The following is a 20837-nucleotide window of genomic DNA, read 5'->3' as shown; positions in this document are numbered from 1 at the left end:
TTGCCCCATTAGATGTCTACAATTCTGATTATCTTTTGCACTGACCTAGTTCACTCTCTGACCTAATTCACTCATCCAATGACTACCCCAATCAAAATCAAATCAAACAACCACCTGAGCTACTATATCTAGCCTAAAACCATAGTCTATCCAACCCTTTTAGCTGTGATCCTTTGGAGAGAGCCCTCTCTGGCTTGGTAGGGCTAGCTACCAAGTCAAAATATTGGTCTGTGGTTACCTCAGCTGGACTCTTCCTCAGCCTTGGAGATTCGGAGAAGTGATAACATATCCTTCCTTGTTTGCTGGTTGAGGCAAAGCATATTGATATGGTAGTTTGGTATTTTCTTATGGTGGATTGGTATTTGCTTATGATGGTTTGATATATGTTTTATGGTGGTTCAATATATGCTTTATGATGGTTTGATATATGCTATATGATGTTTTGATATGTGCTTAGATATGATGACTAGTATATGTTTGATATATGTTTTGGTATATGATTTGGCATATGTTTTGGTATCTGTATTTATGGTGATGTTGCTATATTCACCCATGTGTATGGATGTAAATACCGTAATGAGCTATTTTATAAAGCTCCACTATGCAGTATGTTATCATGTTGTCATGATGTTTTGTCTTCAGTAGGTTTTTCATTTTAAATATTGCAAAAAGCTATGTTACAAAGCTCCATGAGAAGTATGTCTTGTTTCAGCAGGTGGTTGAGGTATATGAGTGATTGAACACCAAGGACGGTGTCCCCCAAGGGGGAGGGTTCTGTAACAACCCTGGTGAAAATTCCATGTAATAAAAGTAAAAAACAATAACCACGGATGAATGGGACACTTATTCCAAGCTGAATGTTGGGCAAGACATCCTAGGGGGGTGTTCATTTGGTTGTTTATGGCTAAGGAAATTGGCAAAGGCAATGATTAAGGCTTTGGAAAGAAAAAATTGCATTTTTGGCACAATTATTTATGAAAATAATTGAAATTAGGAGAAAAGGAGGTGAAAGGTCATAGGTTGCATGTGAGGAGGAGAATGAAGGAAAATAATGGAAAATGAAGAAAATAGAGGCCTCATCCATAAAAAGGCTTCTAAGGATCACTTGGTAACCTTTTGTCAGTTTAGCTTTGGAGCTCTTTAATTATTCTCTCTCTCTCTCTCATACTCTTGGGCATAGATTTTTCTTGGAGCACTTTGGCATTGGAGCAAGAAAGGAAAAGAAGGCAAGAGGAAACAAAGATCAAGCAGAGAAAGGCATGATCAAGCAACTACAATAGGCTTCATTGTAGGTATCGACTTGCATGTGTATTTTCCTTGCTAGATTTAGCATGCATGGGATTTATGTGTTTCTTTTCTACCATGGCATGGGTTTTTCCAGGTGTGACAATATTTTCAGCCTAGCCTTGCCATTTCCTGATAGCTTTGATGAGATGGGTTCTCTCATTTGGTTTATGTGGGATGGATGGATTGGATTTGAAGCTGAGTGGGGTGGATCTCTAAATTGACAAACACATGGTGTAGTGGTCCTTGAACCAGACTAAGGATGCACGAAGCACTGGCCTAGTAACCCCTGAACCAGACTGTGGGTTGTGGTAAAGCTAGATTGTGTGCCTCGATGGGCCTAGGAATCGTTGCTGTTGAATGACAAGATATACTGTAAAGACAAGAGGTGGATATTCTCTCCCTTGGGCCTAGTGATTCCGGGTTGGAATTCACAGTAAAGCTGAAGAGTATGTCTTGGTGTAGGGCCTAGTGATCCCTAGATCAAAATGCGGATGCATGGTAAATCCTAAGAGATTAGGAGGCACTCAAATTCCTCACAATGTAGGCAAATAACTCTAGTGGAATCCACATTGATTGTTGTTTTTGATGTGTTCTATGGGTCCCACATTCATACTTGGAATATGGCACATGAGTGATTGGCTGAAGAGGGACTTGGCTCTGCAAATTTATGGTCAGGTGGAATGTGGTAGTCCCATCTCCAGTTGGTTCATTGTATCCATTAATGAGAAATTCATTCCCTTGATTCTCATGTGTAAATGTACTGATCTATATATGGATTTTGATGGTTGATATGTTTATTGCATTTTTGTTCCTGTTATGCTAGTTAGATGTATATTTTGTGACAACAACTATGTATGGCTCTCAACATGTTTTTACTTGTATTTGAATGGATATGTTATCTATGACCTAATAAGTGATAAGGTAGCACATGACATGAGGAAACAATGGTTCATTGAAATTATCATATAAGTATGAGATCCCTACACTTAATTCTGTTGTTTACACCTGTGGGTTACATGTTGACAATATGTTTGATGAAATGCATGTCATGCCTAGTAGAGGTTTGGTTAAGGTCTTGTTGAGTTTATTTTTTTTACTTCATTGTTTCCCTGTAACTTACTTGATTTCAAGCTTTCATTCCATTTTGGGCAGTGGCTTGGGCTCTAGGCCTAAAAAATTGTCTTAAATATTGGGGTCACTAACACAAAATTGGCAAGTTTGGTCCACAGTCGCTGGCATGCAGGCTTATGCGAGCGAATTTATGTCTTTGGTCACTCCCTTTCCCATTGCATGAGAGAGACTATGGCCTCAGAGGTACATAACAATAGTGGGACCCAGGGATAGGTTGTCTGAGTGGCTGACTTGTCTTCTGAGGGTTTTGTTGATGATGTTGGATGATTGTGTGTGATGATCTGTCGATTCCACTTCCTTAAGGTCACCTAGGAGGTCAAATCTGATCATAGTAGCCTCTCGTCTCATGTTTACCCGGTTGGCATGGTTACTTGGGTGGATGTGGGAGGAGGGTGTTACATCGTGAACATCAAAATAAATATTTCGAACAAGTGAATACAAAAAATCACAATCCAAAGGGTCAGAGGGACCAAAGGATGGAGGACGAGGAGATAATACTTCATCACAACCATCAGACTCACAGTCCAAACTTGTGCTAAAATTTGGAGTATGTGAGGTGGGAAAAGATGGTGTTAGATCAACGGAAGAATTCACATCTTCTCCCACCTCAACCTCTGTAACTAGAGCTGTTTGATGGGAAGGGGACGAAGGGTCACTTGGAACAACAACCTCCTCTGTCACAGATTTAGAAGCTTTAATATCGAGGTATGTTGGGAGAGGTTCGAAAGATTCAATCTCATGTGTATTTTTTGAAATGTGAATAAGATATAGGAATCTGTCTACCAAGAAAGACCAATCAACATCATCTTCTCGATGTTCAAAGCAGAATTGAATAAAATGATCTTGAAAATCTTTATTAGATTCATCAGATGCTTTTCGCAAATTCAAATTTTTCTTGCATAGAGTTTTACGATCATAGAAATCAAAAGCATGACACAACTCTATGAAAAGTTGTTTGAAAGAGTGAATGGAGTCATTAGGCAATGTGTTACACCATTCTCATACGCACCCTTCGAATGTGAGAATGAACAACCTACAATGAACATCCTCACAGTGGATGTTGTGCTTTGTGTAGAAATCAAGAAAATGTGCGGTGTCCTCAAATAAGGTTTTTTCACCCTCACCATTGAATTTCAAATTTGACAAGTCATTGATAATTCTCGCCGACACTTTCAGATTTGTATGTCTGGAAAAAATGTCGGGGTTGTGATTGGGGAAGTCAATAAATGTGTGCAAAAATTCAAAACAGGCTTCAAGGGCTCAACTTGTCATATGGCCCTCCTTCTAGCCCCAGAAATGTTGATGGTGTTGGACCCACAAACATTAAGGGGATCTCCCCAGTATGAAGTCCAAACTAGACCTCACACCATTTGGAGTAGGAGTCCCAACAATGGGTGGTAATGGTATGCCTTGAATGCGAAAACATGCAAAGTGAAGTACAATAAATTTGGGTGAGAGCAAGTGTGTCACCCTACGGAAAGTCAAGTGTGATGCATGAAGGTTCCAACACATGAAGGGAAAAGGAAGTGCACCCCTTGGAAGCATGTAATAGTACACATCTTGAAAAGGAACACATGAATGTAATGACATCACAAACTAAGATGCATAATATTCTGTAAGTTAAAGTGATGAATTAATACAACAACACGCATTCAACAAGATTCATACAAATGCAAACAAAATAGTTCATAAGCATAACCGTAAGTTAAATAACATACATTTCAAATACAACAAGAATAGTCCTACTATATTCACAACATATGCATGAAAGCGTGCTGGCTTTGATTTTATTGTAAGTGAAAGTTCCATTCATACATACACCATTGACAGACCACTAACCCCAATAGTGGAACATTAAAGTTAAGAACACCTGCTGCCCCAAAGAAGTATACTCTCTCTACACTACGAAGAAGCCAAGGCCCTTCACAATACTCTGAAGCTCCTTCTAAGCCTAATCCTAGCCAAAATATTGGCTCCCAAAAGTCTGTTACATGAGTTATGAGGTTCTATTTATTACAAGAGGGGGTGACTCTTCAACTCCCCTTTGTGACCTCTAGACTACCCTCACGACTCTTCAACTTCTTTATAAAATGGCCCATTACATTACATCATGACACTTCATATTCCAATATGAGTTTCACTTACAACATAATTACAAATAATATTACATTTTACACTTGTACCCATATAAGACAAAATAGGGTAGAGATAACTTGACAACTTAATAAGACACAACACTATGATGCTTGAGTTTGGGAGAACTCTAGCTTAGCAACCTACACTTGCTGCTTCTTTGTAACATGTTGGTGCCAAGCTCGGTCTGTGTGATGATGTCCCCAAACTGCGTGATGGTGTCTGGCTGGAAGAAGACTCTAGCCTCCATGGCATCCACGTACAATGTCTTGGAACTAGTTTCAAGTTTGCTTTGAAGCATGAGAAATATTGTTTTGATTTGGAAAACACCACTGATGTAATTCTACATGTTCTGTCTATTCATCTCCAAATCTTCCTTGGTGGAAATCTATCTCAGCTGCTCCAAGTACTCTTCAATCTTTTGTTAGACTTGGTTCCTGGGTTTGGCTTTGGTGAGTGAACTGACTGATGGTATCTTATGTTTTTTCACCAAGACATCCAAACTACTGAACAATCGTACATATGAGGCCTGAATGCTACTAATAAATGAGGTGAACTTCTTGTTGTTCTACACCAATATCCAAACTCTCTCTTTCTCCAACTCTTCCTGTGGCTTCATTTTCTTCACTAAGTCAAGCAATGCCCCTTTGTATTGCATTATCCATTCTTTCACCTAGGTGATGGAAGATTGTATATTCTTGAGAGTTTTAACAAAATATTTTCTCTGTTGCTGTAGGCCATGCAAACATACAACTTCTTTATGTACGGTGGAAAACCGCTCATAGAGCTTCCACATGGTTTCTCCAAGTGTTGATACTTTAGGAAGTATGTTAGGAAACCAACACACAAAAATATAGAAAAGATAGATCAACACCTTAGAATTTAGCCTCTTCGAGGGGGAAACCTCCTTTAGATTACACAAATGAACAATTCTTGGATGATACAAATGACTAAACCTCCCTTCTATATATAGGAGTCTAAGGGGTCACAATATAATCAAGCTGACATAATAGTAATAACATAAGGGCATAAAAAATAACAATAGTGGATTTCTATGGGGCATACCAATAACAGTATGGGGACAATAGGGGCACAATAATAACAATAAGGGATACAATGACAACAGTAATGGGGGAATCACTAGTATCATAGGGGCCTAACATGCCTCTCTCCTTCTGAAAAGCATTGTCCTCAACGCTTAAGTAGTTTTGGATGCTTCCGTATAAAATTCTCATCCTCCCATGTGGAATCTTCAACGGATAAGTTCTTCCACTTGATGAGATACTCCGAAATTGATCAATTTCGTAGCTGTCGAGTTCTTGTTTCTGTGACTGCTTCCGGTTCCAATATGATTTTTCATTCCTCGTCAAGATCTGGCAATATTGTTTGAATTGGGAGCTTGTCACCAATAACCTCCTTTAAACATGAAACATGGAAAACTGGGTGCACTCGGGAAGCTGCAGGAAGCTCCAATTTGTATGCCATAGTACCAATCTTTTGAAACACCTTGTACAGACCATAATACTTTGGTGATAATTTATTATCCTTCTTAGCTTGCTTGAGGGACATTTGTTTATATGGTTGTAGCCGTAGGAATACCCAGTCACCTACATCAAAAATTATTTCGCTGTGATGTTGATTTGCTTGTTGTTTCATTCTATTCTGCGCTAACGTGAGGTTATCCTTTAAGAGTTGGAGAAATTCTTGTTGATGCTCGATGTGATGTTCCACTGCTTGAACCCTAGAATTTTCTCTTAAATATGATGTGATGGATGGTGGATGATATCCATAAAGTGCCATAAATGGGGTCATTTTTGCTGCAGTATGGAAGGAAGTGTTATACCACCATTCATCCAGAGGCAACCATTTGACCCATTGTGTCTATTTATCAGGTACAAAGCAACGAAGATATCCTTCCAAACATTTGTTTACTATTTTAGTTTTCCCATCAGATTAAGGATGATAAGATGATCTATGAGCTAACTGAGTATTGAGACAAGAAAATAATTTTGTCCAAAAATTTCCAGTGAAAATGGGATCTCTGTCGCTTACAATAATCTTTAGGTTTCCATGTAGCTTTTGAATTTTTTCCATAAATGAAGTAGAAACTGTACTGGCTTTAAATGGATGTGATAATGCACAAAAGTGTGCATACTTGGTAAGTCTGTCAACTATCACCATGATGACACTCTTTCCTTTGAACTTGGGTAAACCTATGATAAAATCGATTGAAACCTCCTCCCAATGTTGCCTTGGAATGGATAAAGGTTGTAATATACCTGGGGTCTTAACCAACTTTATTTTGTTGGAAAACCAAACATTCTGCCACAAACTTTTGAATATCTGATTTAAGGCCATCCCAAAAAATTCCTTCTTAACCCTGTGGTAAGTTTTTAAAAATCCTGAGTGCCCTCCTAAGGGAGAAGTGTGCAATTCCATAAGAATCTTTTGTTTGAGTTGGGAATTCTTACATAGGTATAAACAATATTTGTACCATAACGAATCATTTTTCCAGCTAAATGTATAAGATGTACTGGGATATTGTTGTAACTTTTGAATGAGTGCCCACACTTCTTCATCATTCTTCCATTCCTCCCTTGCTTTGTTTATCCAATCTAGTTGGATAATAGAAATGGTGCACAACAATGCTTCTACATCCTCATCCTTTCTTGAGAGTGCATCTGCCACAACATTTTGCTTCCCTTTTTTATAGATGATTTCAAAGTCATAACCCAACATCTTTGTGACCCATTTTTGTTGCTCTTCAGAGGATAATCTTTGTTCTAAAAAGTATTTAAGACTATCATGATCTGTTTTTACCTTGAAGTGTCTTCCCATTAGGTAGGGTCGCCATTTCTTAAGTGCATGTAGTATTGCCAACATTTCCTTCTCATAAATAGCTTTGTGTAAATACTTTCCCTTGATTGGACGAATTTCAAAAGTAATGGGTCTTCATCTTGCATTAAAATAACACCAATTCCATTTCCTGAAGCATCACATTCCACAATAAAGGTTTTTTTGAAGTTCGGCGTAGCTAAGACTGGTGCTTGGCACATTGCCTCTTTAATATGTTTGAAGGCCTTTGTTGCTTCTTGAGTCCATGAAAATGCATATTTCTTCAATAATGATATTAGAGGTGCTTCTATTCTCCCATAATTATTAACAAACTTGCGATAATACCCTGTCAATCTGAGAAATCCTCACAGATTCTTTATGGATGTGGGAATTTTCCATTCCTTAATGGCTTTAATTTTTCTAGGGTCTACCTTAACATCTTCATGAGATACAATATGACCCAGATATTCCACCTCTTGTAATCCAAAGAAACATTGGGAGCTTTTTGCATATAATTGTTTCTCCTCCAATAGTTTGAGCACCCTGTCAACATGTTCAACATGATCCTTTTAAGACTTGCTGTAGATTAGTATATAATCAAAAAATACTAACACAAATTTTCTAAGCAAGGGTTTGAAAATGGAATTCATCAAACCTTGAAATGTAGAAGGTACATTGGTAAGGCCAAAAGGCATGACCAAAAATTCATAATGACCCTCATGATTTCTAAATGCTATTTTTGGAATGTCTTCAGTCTTCATTCTGATTTGATGATATCCTGAATGCAGATCCAACTTGGTGAAGTAAATTGATCCATGCAATTGATCCAATAATTCATCAATGACATGAATGGGAAATTTATCTTTAATAGTGAGATTGTTGAGCTCCCTATAATCCAGACACATGCGCCATGATCCATCCTTCTTGTGCACCAATACTACTGGAGCAGAGAAAGAACTTTGACTAGGTTGAATTATACCAACCTCTAGCATTTCTGTAACCATACATTCAATTTCACTCTTTTGGGCATAGGGATATCTGTACGACTTGATGTTTGGAGGAACACTTCCTGGAATCAAATGAATAGCATGATCATGATATCGAATAGGTGGGAGACCTTTGGGAGTCTCAAATACCTTGGAATGATTGCGCAAGACTTTTTGGAGATCTGGAGAAATAGATGATTTCGATGTGGGAACCTCTTGTGAACATAATTGTGCAATTACACCTCATTATTACTTCTTTAGAAGTTTTGTCATACCATTAGAGCTGATTATCTTTCCCGGTTTCCCTGAAATACCCCTTAATTCAACTTCCTTTCCTTCTGCACAAAATTTTATGAAAATTTCTTGAAAATTAAAAGATATTGTACCCAAGGATTGTAGCCATTGGACTCCTAGTACAACATCAACACCACCCATTGGAATGGAAAGAATTGGGCTATTCAATACATATTCTCCCATGGATAGCTTGATATTATGACACTTTCCCAAGCAATTTATGGCTCTTCCACTTGCAACCATCACTTGACACTCTGGTGTTGGATATAGGAAGCAATTCAATTCCTTTGCTATCTTACAATGAACAAAATTATGGGTACTTCCCGAATCAATCAACACTATTACCTTTTTCTTCTTGATATGTCCTTCTATCTTGATAGTTTGAGGAGTGGTAATTCTATCCAATGCATTACAAGATATGGTCGGATTCATTTCTTCTTTATCTAGGGTTTGTTCCTAGAGTATATCCTCTTCTTTTGACATTTATTGTTCCTTTTCTTCCTCCTCTTCACAATCTATGTAGAATAATTTCTTCTCAGCACACTTATGACCTTTAGTGTATTTGCTATCACAACTGTAACAAATCCCTTTTGCTATTTTTTCTTCCAATTGTTGTGGTGTCAACATTGTAGGTTGTGGAAGGCTAGGGGCAACAACACTTCCATATTTATATTTTTGAGTGGTAGGCTTCCTGGTTGCCATAATTTTACTTTCCGCTTTTCTTGCTAACTTGGATGCCTTCTCCAATGAATCAGGTTCCCAAAGGTGAACCTCATGTTGGATATTATCCTTTAAAGTCCCTATGAACACATCAATGCTATGCTCCTTTGGAATATCTTTTACCCTTATGTTCAAATATTGGAAGTCCTTAATGTGCTCCATCATTGAACCCTTTTGTTCGAGATTTATCAATTGGCTAAAAAAGGTGTTTCTTTTTGTATCCTCATAATGTGCTATCATTTCTTGTGTAAAAATTGCCCAAGTGACAATTTGTTTATGAGAGCAAAGCCATCGATACCACACAAAATGGTTTGGTTCCAAATATAATGTTGCAATAAGTACCTTTTGTGCGTTTTTCACATTATGGAGATCAAAAAATTGCTCCATCTGTAGTATCCATGTTCCGGAATCCTTGCCATCAAACTTCCTTATATCGATTTTTGGAACATGGTGGGTCTTCAATCCAACATTAGAGTCTATGAAATCATGATTAACATTTATTTTGTTCTCATCATGAGTTTCCTTTACTACCCTTTGACCATTAGTGACCATTTATTGTAGCAACTTATTAAATTTGATCTTCAATTCTTCCATCTTATCGTCCATGCCATTCATCTTAGCATCCATGCCATTCATCTTAGCTTCCACACCAGCCATCTTAACTTGCATGCCATTCATATTAGCTTCCACTCCATTCATCTTGGCTTCATTTACATTTAGTGAGAGTGAAATTTGTTGTATTTGGTCTTGTAATTTTGATATATCATGTTGCATTTATTCCTCTTCTTCACGAGTCAAGCTAGAGCTTTCAGGTTTCTTACTAGGTGTTTCCATTTTCTTTCTTTGGGGAATTAATTAATGCTAATAATTCTTCACTATTTCCTTTGAATTCCTTCAAACTAATTTTTCAAACCAATCTTATGCAAAATTTAAAAAAAAACTACACACCTTTTTTTTTTACTTTTTAAGAGCTCGATATTGAATTTGTTGTATCTATGTAACTGCAGATCTCGAATATCTGAAATCTCATCTTGGGGTATCCCTTTGAGTCCTCTTTCTAACCCCACAAGTCGGATCAAGATTGGATTCTCCAAGGAATAGTTATGCCAAATCTCCCACGGTGACCTGATTATATACTAGTTTAGTAGAGCAAACTTGTACGACGTGCGATGTGTCACTATTTCGACCTTAGTACCTAAAAATGATACATAGAAAACTACATTCCATCCTCTTTCTGAAACTTCCTACTGAATTTAAATTTGATGCTCAAAACAATAGTTATGACAATTTTCCCCAGGTCACTTGTTTGGAATGTAATTCAGGAGTCTGCAAAAACCCTAACTTCTTCAGATCATATCTCCGCAAATATAGCGATACAATCTCTAAAATTTGGACCCGAAGTTTAGAACGATTTTGGATCAAATGGGTGTTTTTTTTAGCTTCTAAAATGTCACATAAAAAAAGTTATAGCAAAAATTCCATGATGACCTGTTTGGAGCAGCGAAACCCTAGAATCCAAAGCTCTGATACCAAATGTTAGGAAACCAGCTCACAAAAAGATAGAAAAGATAGATCAACGCCTTAGAATTCAACCTCTTCGAGGGGGAAACCTCCTTTACATTCCACAAATGAAAAATTCTTGGATGATACAAATGACTAAACCTCCCTTCTATATATAGGATTCTAAGGGGTTACAATATAATCAAGCCAACATAACAGTAATAACATAAGGGCACAAAAATAACAATAGTGGGTTTCTATGGGGCATACTAATAACAATATGAGGACAATAGGGGCACAATAATAACAATAAGGGATACAATGACAATAGTAATGGGGGAATCACTAGTATTATAGGGGCCTAACAAAGTATCACTACTGCCATCTCCTCCAAGTAAACCTATGCGGAAACTGCATTCTGTGTTGCTACGCAACTTTGTTTTGCCTCTTGCCTATCAACCTGCAATTTCTAAGCCAATTGATCATTCTCGATCATCAAATACTGAATGTTTGATGTTGTTGCTCTTGGAAAGGCCAAGTTGGATTCGAAAATGACATTTGGATGCTTCTTGGTGTCCACCCATTAGGGGAATTTTGAGGTCTAAAATGGGCCTCCTAAGAAAAATGTACAACCAAAATAAACTTTATAAGAACCAATAGGATTCAAGATGATGATGTCAACCATGGGGGATGATTCACCATTTTTGGAGTAAAGAAGTAAAAAGATTAAAAAATAATAAAATAATAAAACTACGTTTTCAACTCGTATTTTAAACTTAGCTCCTTAAGGTTTTACTGAAATTTCGAGCGGAAGTACTCGTTGGCTGCAAAATTTGATTCCTCATCCAAGGTGTACCCATGTTGCATACTTTTGATGAACATTTCTACACGAAAAATGAAAAATACATGAAAAACGTGATTGCAATCACGTTTTTCATGTATTTCTCATTTTTCATGTAGTAGGTCCATAAAAAGTATGCAACATGGGTACTCCTTGGATGAGGAATCAAATTTTGCATCTAACGAGTGTTGTCGCTTGAAATTTGAGTAAACCCATAGGGAGTTAAGTTGAAAATACGAGTTGAAAAAATAGTTTTTTCTTTTTTCCCTCTAAAATTTAATGATGTAATCTAATCTTATTTTATGATTTCAACCATTATTTTATAATCTCCTTAGGAGGCCCATTTTAGACCTCAAAATTCCCCTAATGCACTATCAACCTTTCTCTAACGAATGCACGTGATGCATGATCATCTAGAAAATTCTTTCTGTAGAAATTTGAATAATATGACACTTATTCATAGAGATTATCCTGATTATACACTATTTGCAGAATGCATGCAAAATACATAACCTCCTCTACTATTGATCATCAATTTGCAATATTCAGAAACAATCGCATGCGCACATTGAGGCATCAATCACACATATCAACACAATATATCATGGGGAAAGCATACAGCTGAAAACCCCCAACTATCTGTATATTATATTGATTGAGAACATATAACAATACATAGTACAATACTCCTCGCAAGTACTCAGTACTATCTCCACCTGTTACACCCAAACCAGCTCAGATCTGAATCAATCACAGGTTCAAATCTCCTCCGCTGCTTGCCTACCTCCATTGCGCAATCCTGCATGAGAATGGATGAGAATGGCTGATCCAAACTCGTATTTCCCTTGGCTAAACCACGCAATCCTCATTGGCAATACTCAATTCATTGATTGTGTAAATCTCATGCACAACTATAGTCACAACTGACAGCTGTCTTGCCCTTTCACTCACCTCTAACACTTGTCTCCATTGAACTGTCCATGCACTGAGTTAACTGATGTATCCTTTAGTTGATTTATGAGTTAATAATTAGTGAATTAATTAATAATTAATTCACATCACTCATCACTAGTGTATACTACAGTTAGACTAAATACAACTAGTTCAACTAAGTCAAACTGAACACAACTCCATCAACTCCTCAATCAACTCCACCAAACTCAATCACTTGAGTTCTAACTGAAGTCCATCATGCAATAGATCAACTGACCCACAAGAAAAGCGTATTTCCTTCTAGCAGTTGCATGTGCCACATCTGTTGCTTGAACTGAAGTGCTCGAAGAGGATAAGATAATGTTTATAGTCCAAATATTATTAAGAGCTAATAATATTCGACTGTTCTATTTTTAGCCTGGCAGTCTAAAAATAGACTCCGCCCATATGTCTAAAAATAGAAGTCCATCTATTTTTACTAACATGACCAATCATCCACAAATAGAATCCTGCAACTCATAGACCATGATCCATATGTCTAAAAATAGACATAGTCTAAAAATAGACTTTGAGCCAAAAATAGCTTGCGGGCCCACTTAGTGAAGGCGACTTCTTTTCACTAAGCTCCATCATCTTGTTGCATTTTCAACACTCCCTCTCAACAAGATATGGATTATCTACAACCCCTATCCTGCAACTCTGGAATGTTCTGCATGCAACACATTTGCCTGGTCCACTTGCTCCAACAACACTTGGAACAAAAACACTCCCAACTGACCACTCTGTTGAGCTAGGAACATACTCTGATGCTGAATCTCTACCTGCTGCTGACAAGTGCTCCCTCTCTGACATTTGCACTACTACAACATCTCCATGCATCTCGCACCATTGCACACCTCTCTGTGCCACCTAGCACTGTGCAAAACACTTGTGCCTCTCGCATTGCTGTAGCCTGCTAGCTATGCACTATCCTGGGATTCCCTACATTGTCGCTTTCTCTGCTGCTCCATCCACATATGTCTCTACCCAATCAGTCAGTTCTTGCTACTCCACATCGGGGCTTCTGTAGCAAGGTCTCATCCAAGAGGTTGGGTACCTCAAGGATCCTGCCCCTCCTCCTTGGGATGATCACTCTATATCGCCCCACCTCCTACCTGTAGGTATGGCTGCATGTGATCCCTCAACCCACCTGGTTCAAAGTTTCCCCTACTGGATGTCTCTGCATGAGTAGATGTCTCTACTTGATCTCCTCTCAGCTTCCCTTGTTGTGGCTGCTCCACAACCTCCTGAAGTTGCTGCAACAATCGTGGCTCCTCCACAATCGTCTGAGACTTCTTCAGGCTCTGCATGTTGAGAGGTAATATACACTCCCTCTCAACCACCAAGTCTCCATCAGTTGCCTCGCTGCTCAAGGCTTTGCATGCATCTTGAACCTCAAGAGCATACATGTTCTTGACCCGTGAACCAATCTGATTCACCTGTTTAATGATGATGTGTCTAAGGAAAACCTTTCCCTTACTGAAGACTACATCATAGTCTCTGTCTTCCAACATCGTGATCGACACCAATTTTCTTTCCAGTACTGGTACATACTTGACATCAGTCAAGGTAAGGCGAGCTCCATGCTCCCTCTGAAAAATAACAATGCCTACACCTAAGACACTATACTTCTCATCATTACCCATCACTATGAGTATCTGGAGATCATTCTCCTCCAAAGTACTGAACAAACTCTTGTCACCAGTCATGTGGAAATAAGCTCCACTGTCAAGAAACCAACCACTTCCCACCATGGATGAAACCATGCATGTGAAGAGTGTGAAATCCATCTCAAACTATGAAGCAAGTGCCTCACCTTCGAATCCTTCCCCGGATCCCTTCTTGGATTTCCTCCGTGGACAATTTGTAGCATAATGGCCCACCTCATGACAACGAAAGCATTGCACTTTCGATTTGTCAACCTTCTTCCCATCATTGGAAGAATTGGATTCGGAAAGAGAACCCTTCTCCTTCCCCTTCTTTGCTTTGGTAGCCAAAGCACAATTTTCTTCATCAAATGCCTTTGATGAAGATCCGTCCCTAGTATTCCTCCTGATCTCCTCTTGCACAAGATCCGACCAAAGTCTCTCCCATCCTGGCAATTTCTCCCGACCATTGACAGAGTCCTGATAGGAATGCCAAATCTTTGGAAGACCAAGGAGAGCCAAGCTCACCAAGTCCTCATCATCGACAGTCACCCCCACACTTCCCAGCTCATCTCGGCATTGGGTGAACTTCGTGAGATACTTGGGCATACTGTCTCCATTCTCACACTTAATGTTTCTGAGTTTATCCTTGAGCACCAACTTCCTCTAGTCGCTCTTACTTTGGAATAAATCTATCAACGCTTTCCACATCAAGTATGGAGAAGCCTTTCCATGCAGGTTGGATACAATGTGATCCTTCACGCCCTCCAAAAGAATCCTTCGACACTTTGCTGTCTTCGTTTGCCAAACCTCAACGTGAGCAGCATCAGTAGGCTTTGGGACCTCAGCCTCTATGAACTCCTTCAGCCCATTTTCATCTAACACCACCTCCATCCTGTCTTTCCATGCAATATAGTTTGAGCTGCCTTCAAGGGCATACTCCAATCGTAATCCGTTGAAAGACATTTCAACTTTGACACCAAGAAAACACTGTTGCAAATTCGAATTCCACCAGCTCAAAACTCAACCACTTTTGATCCAAAATTCGTGAGAACAAAGTATTTCTCGTACAGAGATTGACTATATGGGAATTTACCGGATATCTCACCTTCCAAAAGAAGGATGAATCCAGAGGCTACCTGGCCCGATTACAGACTCTGCCTGAAGAAATAAAATGTAAACACTTTTTGAATAATAGATCTGATGATCAACTCTCCTTTGATACCATGTACAAATTTTGAATAATATGACACTTATTCATAGAGATTATCCTGATTATACACTATTTGTGGAATGCATGCATAATACATAACCTCCTCTACTATTGATCATCAATTTGCAGTATTCAGAAACAATCGCATGCGCACATTGAAGCATCAATCAAACATATCAACACAGTATATCACGGGGAAAGCATACAGCTGAAAACCCCTAACTATTTGTATATTATATTGATTGAGAACATTTAAAAATACATAGTACAATACTCCTCGCAAGTACTCAGTACTATCTCCACCTGTTACACACAAACTATCTCAGATCTGAATCAATCACAGGTTCAAATATCCTCTGCTGCTTGCCTGCCTCCACTGCGCAATCCTGCATGAGAATGGATGAGAATGGATGATCCAAACTCGTATTTCCCTTGGCTGAACCACGCAATCCTCATTGGAAATACTCAATCCATTGATTGTGCAAATCTCATGCACAATTGACAACTGTCTTGCCCTTTCACTCACCTCTAACACTTGTCTCCACTGAACTGTCCATGCACTGAGTTAACTGATATATTCTTTAGTTGAAATATGAGTTAATAATTAGTGAATTAATTAATAATTAATTCACATCACTCATCATTAGTGTATTCTGCAGTTAGACTAAATACAACTAGTTCAACTAAGTCAAACTGAACACAACTCCATCAACTCCTCAATCAACTCCACCAAACTCAACCACTTGAGTTCTAATTGAAGTCCATAAATGCAATAGCTCAAATGACCCATAAGAAAAGCGTATTTCCTTCTAGTAGTTGCATGTGCCACATCCGTAGCTCGAACTGAAGTGCTCCAAGAGGATAAGATAATGTTTATAGTCCAAATATTATTAAGAGCTAATAATATTCGACTGTTCTATTTTTAGCCCGACAGTCTAAAAATAGACTCCGCCCATATGTCTAAAAATAAAAGTCCATCTATTTTTACCAACATGACCAATCATCCACAAATAGCATCCTGCAACTCATAGACCATGATCCATATGTCTAAAAATAGACTTTGTGCCAAAAATAGCCTGCGGGCCCACTTAGTGAAGGTGACTTCTTTTCACTAAGCTCCATCATCTTGTTGCATTTTCAACACTTTCTTCGTGCTTGTACAATCCTCTTTTAAAACTCATCAAACAAGATTGTACACATCCATTATTGGATCATCATCAAGGGGAACAACATACCTTTCCTCACTTGGGGTTGGCTCTACTACTGGAGGTGGTAGAGATTGAACGGTGGCCCGTGGTGTTCTCAGAATCATATCAACATCTTCATTATGTAGCTCTTGTTCCATCTCCATGTCTGTTACTTCAAAAAAGTTCTCAATCTGTCGAGCAGGCTCCTGATCCTGCATCTTTTCACCTTCCTCCTCAGCTATTGGCTAGTTCTATTCTTGCTCTTCAACCTATATTGATTTTTTTTCTTCTGTCATTGTGCCTTTCCTTTGTTCTTCCTTCTACTTCTGCTTCTCTTCTTGTTCTCTCCTCCTCAATTCTCGTTTTTCCTTTAGTTTCTCTTTTTCCTCCCGCAACTTCAGTTCTACTTACTGCAACCTCTTCTTTTCTCTCTTCCTCTACTCCACTCTCTGTATATTCTATTTCCTCTTTACTTATGCTGCTAAAGTTTCTTTCATGATAATATGATCTGTTTTCATCTTGCAACTTTGTACTCCCTCTGGATTGTCGACAATATTTCTGTTTCCCTTGTCATGCATAGGATTGTTGACTTATTTTGTTATTTCTTCTAGAATTGTTGTCATCTTTGGAGTAGCCTATGAATTCCCTGCTAAAATGACCGACTCACGGAGTCTGGAGGAATTGTAGCAATTCCTTGAAGGGTCCTCCTCTAGCTAATGAAATTCCATTCTTATACACTGAAAGTAAATTCTCGCACAATGGTCTCTAAAAATACCACGACGATCATACGGATGAAAGTCTTATGTACCGAATGCAAACTTCACTATCTCCTTTCCCTCGGCATCCATGACTTTCCAGTTCTTTATCTCATATAATCCAATTTACAAAGGAAAAGTGGGCCATGGTGCTTTCTTCTTCATGTAGAAAGGTACTGACAACCATGTGGCAAGATAATATGACACTTCTTGCATGAATAGCTTGTGGGTGGAATACCTTGGTAAAAAATGCAGAGGCTTCTCTCCACCAAACACTCTAAGGAAGGTGCCACCTGGCGAGGCATACCAATCTGTGACGTTTATTATTGCCTCCATTTCTCCTCACAACATGAAGGGTGGATCCTCTTCAAAGATAAACTTGTAAAGAGGGATGATCAAGTAGTTAGTTAGCTATTCCATTACCCCTTGATGAATGTAATAGGAAAGGAACTTGCACTAGATATGCATGATAATTCTCGTGGTTCCCATGTCTAGTTGATGCAAGGGAATTACTATTGTGCACAGATTGCATATAGTCAATATGTAGACATATAGAACCTTGCTTTCTCACCATCGATAGGAGTTCAAATCTGTGGTACATGGGCCATCAACTTACGAGCCAACAAATATGACCAGTTGAATGAGTTCCCCTCGGTCACAAATTGGTTCAATAAGACTGCCAACCCTTCAGGAAAGGTTTCCATGCTCTACTAAAAATGGATCCTGCAAGCTAAGATAACCAAGAGCTGGTAGGCCTTCCAAAGGGACTTTGTATTGTATAAATGGGTGGGTGTTTGTCGAAGCTTTGATGGATTTTTCACCCACCCTTTGAAAATGTCTCTTGTGTTCACCTAATTTTTGGTGGCATAGAAGAATGAGTCCGGAGCTTCACTAGCTCTTGCAAGTGATACATGCACTACTAATCTTCTACTTGAAAGGTGGAAAGCTTCTGTCTATTGGAACTTCTTAATGTCATGGTCTTCTCATCAATGTGTGAGACTATCCAGTTGATGACATATGCACATGGGAAGGTTGGATATCTGCATGCAACCTTGTGTAGTCTTGACTGCCGGATACTGAGATACACCTGCCGATCCTGTAGATCTACCTCAAGGTTCTCTGTTGAAATAACTTCATTAACTTGTTGCCATGTTCGTGTTAACCCCATTTCTATAAAAAATTGAGTGTCTGCACACATTAACAAGTCTACTGATGTTTGCTCAACTACTTCCCCACTACTGCTTTTAGTGGTATCTTTTGAAGTAGCTCTCTTTGGTGCCATGGTAACAATGAATACTGGAGACAAGTGCTTCACTAGTGTGGTACTTGTGGGACACAAATGACACTCATGGTAAGTAAACGTTAGCTTTAGAAAATCTACCTTCAAAGCATGATTAAGCAGCAAACCAGGCAACTAAAGAGAGGGACTACACAATTTTTATCAACAAGGGATATTGACTGATATGGGAACAATGCACTGTGCAATCTCAATAACTAAGGATGAAGCTTGAGGCTTGGGACTGCACAATGCACAATCCCAACCTAGGAAGTGACTGGGAGAGACTGCTCATTATGAAATCTCAGTGGCCAAGGTGATAGGCTAAGCCTTGGAATTGCGCAGTGTACAGTTGGGCTAGCCTATACTTCACATTGTGTACTTCCAGAGGCCAAGCTTGTGGCTTGAGCCTTAGGACTGTGCAGTTCCCAACTAGACAAGGCAAGATCTAGCCAAAGCAAGTGTAGATATTCCTGATGGAAGTGTGAAAAATGAGAAAAAGTGATTGCTGATGTGAGTTTGAGTGAAAAACTTACTAAGTATGTGTAAATAGATGTAGATCAAGTGAAAAAACTAATCAAACAAAAGGAAAATCAAATATGCAAGGAGAGTCGCTACAACAATGACCATCAGTGCAAAAACAGGAAAAACAATGCGAAACTTGTGAATGGCAAAAAAAAACTAAAAAAAATGCTTCTAAAAGTTAAAACAAGTTGAAACAATAACAACTATGAATATAAATAAGTAAAACAACACTCACACAAGCGAAATGACAAAAAACGACAGAAAGAGCGGCAAAAGATGACAAAAGCGAAACTAACTCGGAAAAGTGACAAAGAACGCACTGAAGGTTCCTTGATCTCCTTGGGAATGCTAGAGCTCTAAGATTAAATTTGAAAGTGAGCTCTATAGGTGTATATTAAATATATTTGAGCAAATTAGGGTTTCTGATGTACATGCCTAAAATCAAGGAAAAAGCGACACATGGCAGAAGTTTCTAAAAATAACGAAAGTGCCTTCTTAGGGATACTAAAAGTAGATCCCTATTTTTTAGGGTTTCTTTTTGTTTTTTTTTTCTTTTTCTCGGGAAACTTTCCATGCACACTGTCGAGAAAGACTACGCAATTCTGGGGAACTAGGCATTTTTCTGGCTCAGTGCACTGTGCAGTTTCTGAGCTCTGTGAGGGATTTCACAGTTTCTGAGTGCAATGTTGAGTTTCCTTACATGACTGCATAGTTTCTGAGCTAAAGGGTGACTTCCAGTCTCAAATACGCAATTACCATTATCAAGGGGTATTTTCCTCATGGATTGCGCAGTTTCTGGAGGCAAGCCCATAATTGTTGTGAGACTAAGTCAGGAAATCAACTTGTGAGTTAGAAAGATTAGTTAGGTGTGGAAACAAGCCAACACAAGCACAAATGAAAAATATAAGTCTCAATCGAAGCACAAATACCTAGATCAGTGCAAGATGAGCTCCTGTGCATAGGAAGGAAGGTTTCAAAATTGAATCATAAGCAAAATGTTGGAGGGTGGTTGTAACCGCTACAACAAGCCCATACTTAATTTAATTTTACACTATATGGGTCTTAATGCCACTCTCCAAATTATTAAAATCATCTTTTCTCACATTTAATTACATATTTGATTATATTTTTCTCAAGAAATCATAGTGCCAATAATGTACTATTAGAAGCATAGAAAATTCTCCCCCTGAACCTGTGCCAACTATCCAATGTCAGGTATGATCATATCCAGCTCATCAATCAACAAATCCATCAAAAGAACCAAAGCATCAATGACATATTGTAACATTTCATGAACCATCATAAACCAATATCATTTCTAAGTAAAATCTCAACATAATCAACAAACTGTAACCAATCAATGTCAAAACCGAAAAGTCAAATAATAACTAATTGAAACCTATCAGAAATTCTTCCCAAGTTTGTCCCACTGTTTCTTCATCTCAGAGAAACATATGCAATAGTTTAGATAAAAAAATCATGTATATACACAACCATCCTTCATGTAGTCTACGTACAAAAAGTAAACTGCTGAAA

The sequence above is a fragment of the Pinus tabuliformis genome, chromosome J, assembly GCF_031772625.1.
Source record: "Pinus tabuliformis cultivar Carrire ecotype Pingquan chromosome J, CPIR1, whole genome shotgun sequence".
Lineage (NCBI taxonomy): Eukaryota > Viridiplantae > Streptophyta > Pinopsida > Pinales > Pinaceae > Pinus > Pinus tabuliformis.
This window is presented reverse-complemented; position numbering follows the sequence as displayed.